A 7,841-nucleotide genomic window follows, 5' to 3' on the forward strand; every position below is an offset into this window, starting at 1 on the left:
ATGGTATTATTATTATCACACAGCAAGGAAGGCTGCATATCTGATGAAACATGGGGTTTCTTACCAAGCCAAGAAAAGAAAAAATAAAGATTGAGTTGTTCTAGGATTTGTGGGCAGGATGGGATTTAGGTGGAATTTGAAATATGCAGTGTTTTTCAAGACGCAAAGCAAATTAGGGCTGCGTGCAAAGTGGTAAACATCAGGTCCAACTGCAGCTTGTACCTAGGACTCTGTTTCTTTGAAAATTGCAAAGTAGAGATATATGTGGAATGTTATGTTCAAAACCCTTATCTGAAGCTCTGGGTCTGAGCTGGAGGTTGAGGCTGCTTCTCTGTGTCAACGTGACTTAGATCATTCAAGCTGGAGGCAAATGTTTCATTCTTACTGATAAGGTTTCAAACAGACAGACTTCCATGATTTAATGAAAGCTCACTAAGAAAGCAGCAGTCACTTGAAAAATGTGGCTGCTGCTTAGACACTACAGCAGCAATGTGTGCTTGGGAGAAATGTTGCTTCCTGTTAACTTGGAAGCTGAGACTTTCCGTGTGTTTTATTCCAGCCTGATGAATGGGTGGACAAATTCTTACAAATATATAGTGAATGCTTACTTTCACAGTAGAAGAATGAGAAAATGGATCAAGAGAAGATGCAGATGGAGAACCTGAAGAGAACCAGAGATGCACATAGTCAGTGAAGATTTTCTGTAAGTAAAGGCAAGATTCCCCAAATCCCACACTGAATCCTAGATTAAACAAAGTTATAGCTACATCTAGACACACTGGAGTGGAACTTTGCACCTCAAAAAAAAAAAAAAAAAAAAAAAAAAAAAAAAAAAAAGAGAAAAACTCCAAAATTCTCTAGAAGAAAAGATGGGTTGCTGACAATAATAATGGCATTTAGAATGGCATCAGATTTCTCATCAGCAGAAGCAAATGCCACATAGTAGCCAGTAATATCCACGGGCTTTTCTGCAGAAGTTCCATGAACCCTCAACAGTGCCAGTGACCTAAGAAGAGAATTCTAGAAAGGCAAAAACAAAAAATAATAATTTTATATTTATGATGACAGAAAACCTTACTTAATAACCTGTTTCATTTTGAGCCATTTGGATGTCACGTGAGGTATGCATTAATGAAAGCAGGTTATTGTATAAATTTAAAGTAAAACAACCCAAACAACAACTTAACCAGAAATAAAAACTTCTTCCTTTCTTCTGATTTCTGATTTCTATTGAGAACGATTCCATGATGATGCTTACCATCTAAATCTTCTATATCATGTTTGCCTGTCCTGTAGCTTTGTGTTTCTTCATTTTTAGACCAGAGATGAGGAAAATCCATCTAGACTTTGCGCTTTCCATGAGCTCTACCTTATGCTTATCCAAACAAATAACATTTCTGTGTGAATTTTAAAGAAGCAATTAACCTCACGTTTAAAAATCCCAAAGGCCAAATTTTTATAATGGGATATATCATAGGCCTAGATAGATGATATTTACTGAACAATTGTGTGTACTCAGTATTGGGATTAACATTTAATGTACACTATTTCATTTAATCTCTACGACGATGATGTGTGAACTATTTTGTTTCTCATTTTAAAAATGAGAAAAAAGATTTCAATAGTTATTTTTCAAATGATTGTAGAACCAGGGGCAGGGTTTGGAATTTTAACCCAGGGCCATGTCACTTGAGAGCTTATGCCTATCACCATTGTGTTATATTAAGACCTGGATTTTCCATGCAATTTCCTAGCAAGTTCTCAGAGGGAAAGTGCAATTACAAGACAAATAGGTTGAAAAAGAGACAAATAGGTTGCTATCCAGGCTGCCTGGATAGCACAGCGCTGCCCCAAATCCTCTGTGTCACACGTTTCTCTATCTCCCAATGACCTCCCTCTCCAGTTTGCATCTGTAAAATCTGCCTCCACTATTTCTGCTCCCTCTTAGCTTTTGAGAATAGATTCCTCACCAATGGAGAGAAGGGTAGAATGAGATCTCAGGATATCAAATAAACTAAAGATAGTTAGAGAACACCTCAGTGTGTCTAAAAAAGTCAATGAAAACCATCATTCCCATGTGAACTCTGACTGATAATCACCACAAATAGACACTGACATCTGAGATCACTTTGAGAAATGCCAGCAGGCAACAGAGAATGCTGCTTAGATTTTTAACATTGTATTGCCCTGAGAATATCCACAGAAGTGATATATAAAACTACAGATCCAGATTATAGCAAATCCACGTAATGCAGAAGCTATAGTCAAACAGTAAAAAAGAGAAAATTGAATCTTTTATAAGTTGTAGTTAACATGTATACATAGTCCATTCGTTTTTTATTTTTTAAATTTCTTTTTATTATCTTTTTTGTTTGTTCTAACCCACTGGACAAAACATGGATTATTCTAAGCAGTGTTTAATAGTGATAAAAATAATAAATAGTGTTTAATCTCATTCTCATCAGTGTTTTCTATTTTATAAAGCATGAATCATCAGTGTCATGCGCGTTGCTCTCCATTGATCCTTATAGGTGCATGACCAGAGCTCAGTGCATTAGCACCAGCAGCCTTTTTGAGCTGTCTTTGTAGAATCAAACATGAAAGGTGCATGGAAATGCCACTGTAGGTAGGCTGGAAGCTCTATACAGAGCCATGGGTTGGAAGACATGTGCTAGACTTGAAGGGCTCCAGAACATCTGAGAGATAAAGTATCACAGTCTTGCTTTTTGTTTTGTTCTTAACAGGTGAAAAAGTTGAAGCTTTGTGTTATTCAGAGATTTGCTGAAGCCACCTGCCTGACATAGCCCCAATGTATATGGAGCACGGCGCCCTCCAGGGCCCATTGCAGTCACCCAGCTCTGGCTCCAGCCAAGCCTCAGCCTTCTCTCTGATGGAGATTTGAAGATAATGTGAGTTGCTTGTGATGTTAAAATGAACTATGTAGAAAAAAAATTATTGACCTGTATATCAATAATTAGATGACAAGTTATAGCATCCTCCAAATGTTATAATACCATGAATTTTTCTCATTACATTTAAAAGTGCTTATACATTTAAAAAAGATGAATGATGTTGACATCATGGTGTTCCTTTTACTTCTGTTGCGCTAGGAATAGTTTGGTGGTTCTTTAGATTGGGGAGTGGAGTAGGGAAATATCTTCTAGATGTCCTTAAAAATAAAGTGAAAAGATCTTTATGCTAGATGGATCTTGGTTGTAGAATCATAGCACAAAAAGTGCCTCAAATATAAATCATCTTGTGATTAGATCTTTAACAAGCCTTCCAGGTAAACCAAATGACAGCACTCAGCGTCTTAGTAAATGGTTTCAAAGGATTAGTTTCCCTATTAGTTTGCTTCCTCTGAACTGGCACCGAGTTCTCTTTGTGCCCTAGAGATGATGTACATTTTCTCATGCTCACAGAGAACAGGATGAGTCAACAAACTTTAGCTAGAAACTCAGCCAGTGAGGTTTCTGCCCTCTCGAGTAAGACCTTCACTGGATGTGACCTGGAACTTCTAATTGAAGCCCGTCTCTGACTCTGAACAATGTCTCCAGTGGTCCAAGATTCAGAAAAATTGCCCTATGTGTGATGTGTGCAAAAATGAGGCTTGGAAATTGTTCCTAAAGTTTACTATTATCAACAATGGAATTTTTAAAATTTCAAAGATTCTTTCTTTCTTTTTTTTTTTTTTTGAAGTATGTGCTTATATTGAAAGTGATTAAACATAAGTATAAACACAGATAAATTAATAGTAATTTTTGTTTTAAAGAAAATCATCTTTTTCTCATTATCGTAGGGCTAGTTAGGTATCCCTAATCCCATGACAGCCACAAAGACGAAACCATCTTCAGAAAAAAATATTTACTATTTCAAGTATAACTACCCAGAGTGTAGCATTGCTTTAAAAAAAGTTAGCACTTCAAGAGAAAGCAACATTTTTTACTAAGTCAGGAAATTTACTATAATATATAATTTATTTTCAATTAATTTTTTACTAAATAAAGCATTAATTGATTTTTCTGTTTTATTAAAGTAATTAAACTTTTAACTTTAAATAAAATTACACCATTATTTTAACATAAAAATATTACTTGCTTGTTACTTTGTCACAAATGTGTATCTATTTATAATTATATATATATAATGTAATATATTTCTATTTTATTTTAGGTCTTAAAATATTTATATAATTTCACATTTTCAACTACATATAGGTGTGTGTGTTCAGTTTATGGCTATGCATAACATACATCTCTCATTATACTTCTTATTTTATGATGTTGAGAAGTTGAAAGCCTGAACACTTGGTGGGAATACAAATTGGTACAGCCATTATGGAAAAAAGTATGGAGGTCCCTAAAGAATGAAAAATAGAACTACCATATGAGCTGGCAATCATGCTTCTGGGTATACATCCAAAAGAATTGAAATCTGGATCAGAAAGAAATACCTGCACTCCTATGTCCACTGCAGCATTAGTCACAATAGCCAAGACACAGAAATAAACCAAATGTTCATCGATGGATGAATGAATAAAGAATATGTGGTATATATACATAATACAATATTATTCAGCCATAAAAAGAAGAAAATCCTGTCATTTGTAACAACAGATGAATCTGGAGGACATTTTGCTAGTGAAATAGGCCAAACAAAGAACAACAAACACTACATGAGTCCACTTTCACCAGGAATCTAAAATAGTCAGACTCATAGAAACAGAAAGTTGAATAGGGGTTGTCAAGAGCTGGGCGGAGTGGGAAATGAAGAGTTGTTCTATAGGTATGAGGTTTCAGTTACACAGATGAATAAGTCCTAGAGTTCTGCACTGTGTCTACAGCTAAAAATACTGTATTGTGCACTTATAAATGTGATAAGTGGCTAAGTCTTATGTTAACTGTTCTTACCACAATTTTTAAAAAGAAACATTTAAAAATAATAAATCAGTAATTTTGCAATAAAAATTATCATAATGTGTACCTTCCAGCTTCTACTGAATTATTTCTCTTGCTAGCTTCCCAGGACATACCTACCAGGTGACATGATTTAAATATTTCAGTGGCTGTTGCCCTGTATTTCTATTCTCTGATCCAGAAAGATGAGTCACTTAAAATGTCATCAGAAAATTATATGCACTTCTGTTTTCACCACCCCATCCTCTCTGTCCATTACAAGAAGCTAAAGGCTGAGGCTTTGATTAGAGCTGATCCATGGAGTCATGGTGGGTGAAGGCTGGAGGATGGAGCCCAGAGTGACTGAGAGTCAAAAAGGGAGTTCCTCATGGCCCTCAGGAGGCAAGGGGGTTCCCAGAAGACAGCTTCAAAAAGGGAACCCATGTTTTGGGATGCCAGTCTTTTTTGAAAAGTAACTGACAGTGCTTCACTCACACCCATTTCCATAGCTACTCAATTACCTTGAGCCACATATTTCAATGGAAATTACATGGGGCCCAAGCCGTGTGCATGAGACTTCACATCTCAGTCCTTCCTTGGCCACATGGCTCTGAGCAAACCACCTGTCCAAGTCTCAGCTCCTCCCTCAATTTGTTCCTGTGCAGGTCTGTGATAGTCTGCAGATACACCTAACATGATGCCTAGAGTATGGCAGAACCACCAGAGTGGTCATAGCAATGAAATAAAACCATGTTTCAAACACTATCCCAAACCATGACCCCAACTCCCAGACCCGTATCCCGTGTTCCATAAATAAACCTATTATTCCGCTTTTATAATCTAACCCTGCCTTTGGCAACTTTAGTGTTCTCCTTTCCCTTAAGGCCCAAGTTTTTCTTAATTCTTGTCTGCAATATATGCTCAATTGGTTTGCAAACCCGTATGCTTTTCCGGGCTGGTCATCCTCAAGTTCCCCTGTCAAAGACTCTCATCTCAGGTACAATGCTCTGATAAGGAAGCCATTATTCTCAGTCCTGGTTAGGTCAGAGCTCAGAGGGGCTGGCATTCAGGGGATAAAAGTTAGAGTTTAGTGGCTCTGGACTCAGGACTTGGTCAGAGAAAGGAAAGATGGGCAGTGAGGATAGGTGTTGATAATGGTCAGCAGGTTCCATGCACTCAATTCACGCAATGGCTCTGTGAGGTGGAGTACTATTTATTTTCTGTTTTATAGATAAGGACTTTGAGGTTCAGAAAGTTTAGGTAGTACTGCAAGTCACATAGTAGCCAATTGTGAAGCCATCACAATTGGCCAAGCATTAGTTCCATTTCACTGTATTTCATTTATTCTTGTTTCCAATTAATCAGGCTTCACTGGTTCAGGTGAGTACCTACCTACTAATGGCCAGGCACATCTGCAAACCCGTGATCCCACCCCAAATCACTATAATTGTCTCCAGCATGAAAGGTAAGCAGGATCAAAAGGCCCCAGTACCCTTGGCTCAAGGGAGATCTTTAATGTGCTGCAGTAACTCTTTTATTGACTACATGGGTTTTGGAGCTGAGAGCTCAAATTTATGACATTCTAAATCCCAAGCAATCTCTTCCTGCTCTGAAATCTCATGGAATTTGCAATAGTGAGATAACACAGAGTGAATTGTGTCATCATAAAGATCTGGGTTTTATTTCCAGCTTTTCTTAGAAATATCTCTATGATTTGGGGAAAGTTATTTAATCTGGCTGAACCTCAGGTTCCAGCCTTGCTTCAAAGGGTCGTTATCAAAACAAAACAAGATAACAAGCCTGAAATCACCCAGCACTTTCTGCATTGATAGATATGACAATTTCCTGTTCAGAAAAGTACCTGTTATATACATAAACACCTCTTTAACAACAGAAAACAAATGAGGTCATTTTCTTTTTATATATATAGCTACCTGGTTAACTAACTAGACTCTAGATGAATGTTTATTGAATTAATAAAAGAAGAAAATAAATGCGTAAAAGCAAGAGCATGTACTGCATGTAAGCCCCACTTGGCAGATGCCCCAGGACCTTCCGGATCATCTCATGTTGTGCTTAGAGAAATTCCCAATGGAGCTTTATATGGTGCCTTTGAAAAATGTCTCTTCTCTAAAACACAGGCAGTGCAATACAACAAACACTTTATCTCAATGGTAATATTTGGAATTGTTACTTCGAGGATTTGTCTAGGGTCGGTCAGAAGATTTCTCCTCCATGGCAGGTTTCCGTGTTCACCCGAAGAAATAAGTCCTGGCCAGGGGAGGCCATGAACCTAAAGGCTTGGAACACAAGGCTTCAGTTAAGCTCCTACTGGAGCTATTGACAAGAGCTTACAAAAACATTGAGTTTGGGGTTTGTTTTCAGGAAATTCCTTCCTGTATCTTATCTAAAGCTAGTATATTATAAAAAATAACACTGCAATGCATACACATGCAGATATTCACACAATATACACAAATGGAGATACACATCACATAGATACACACACGTTCACAGATACAGGCAAAGACACACACACACACACACACACACACACACACACACACACAGAGAACAATTTTTCCAGCAATTGGCGATGATGAATTTCGATAATATTGCATGGTGAAAATAAATCAAAGTAATTTTTTGCCTATATTGGATAATGTCTAACATACAGTGTTTTCTTGACATTTTTGAGAGATTGTAGAGTAAAAGCAGAGGGCCTTAACCTTTTTGACCTCCTCCGAGATGCCACTATCCAACTATTAATTATAGATTTGGGAGGACTGAATTGACCCTTGTTTTAGAACTTGTTAAATTCACTAAAGCATTGCTCAAGTCTACCCTTCTGTTAGCCTAATTTGCAGGCCTAGTAACATTTTAGAATATGAGTGGAAGGTCATATTTTTCCAGAAGGTTTTTCTTAGAACCTTGTTTCAAAGAAAA

The 7,841-nt window shown here is 37.2% G+C and overlaps 1 long non-coding RNA gene across 1 annotated transcript; it reads left to right on the plus strand.

Annotated features, from left to right (window-relative positions):
- Positions 1-445: 445 nt before the first annotated feature.
- On the plus strand, positions 446-4,088 carry LOC141409977 (uncharacterized). Its single transcript, XR_012433153.1, has 2 exons — positions 446-703; positions 2,745-4,088. It is a non-coding gene; the product is annotated as an uncharacterized lncRNA (long non-coding RNA).
- Positions 4,089-7,841: the final 3,753 nt, after the last annotated feature.

Source organism: Macaca fascicularis, chromosome 3 (assembly GCF_037993035.2).
Source record: "Macaca fascicularis isolate 582-1 chromosome 3, T2T-MFA8v1.1".
Classification (NCBI taxonomy): Eukaryota; Metazoa; Chordata; class Mammalia; order Primates; family Cercopithecidae; genus Macaca; species Macaca fascicularis.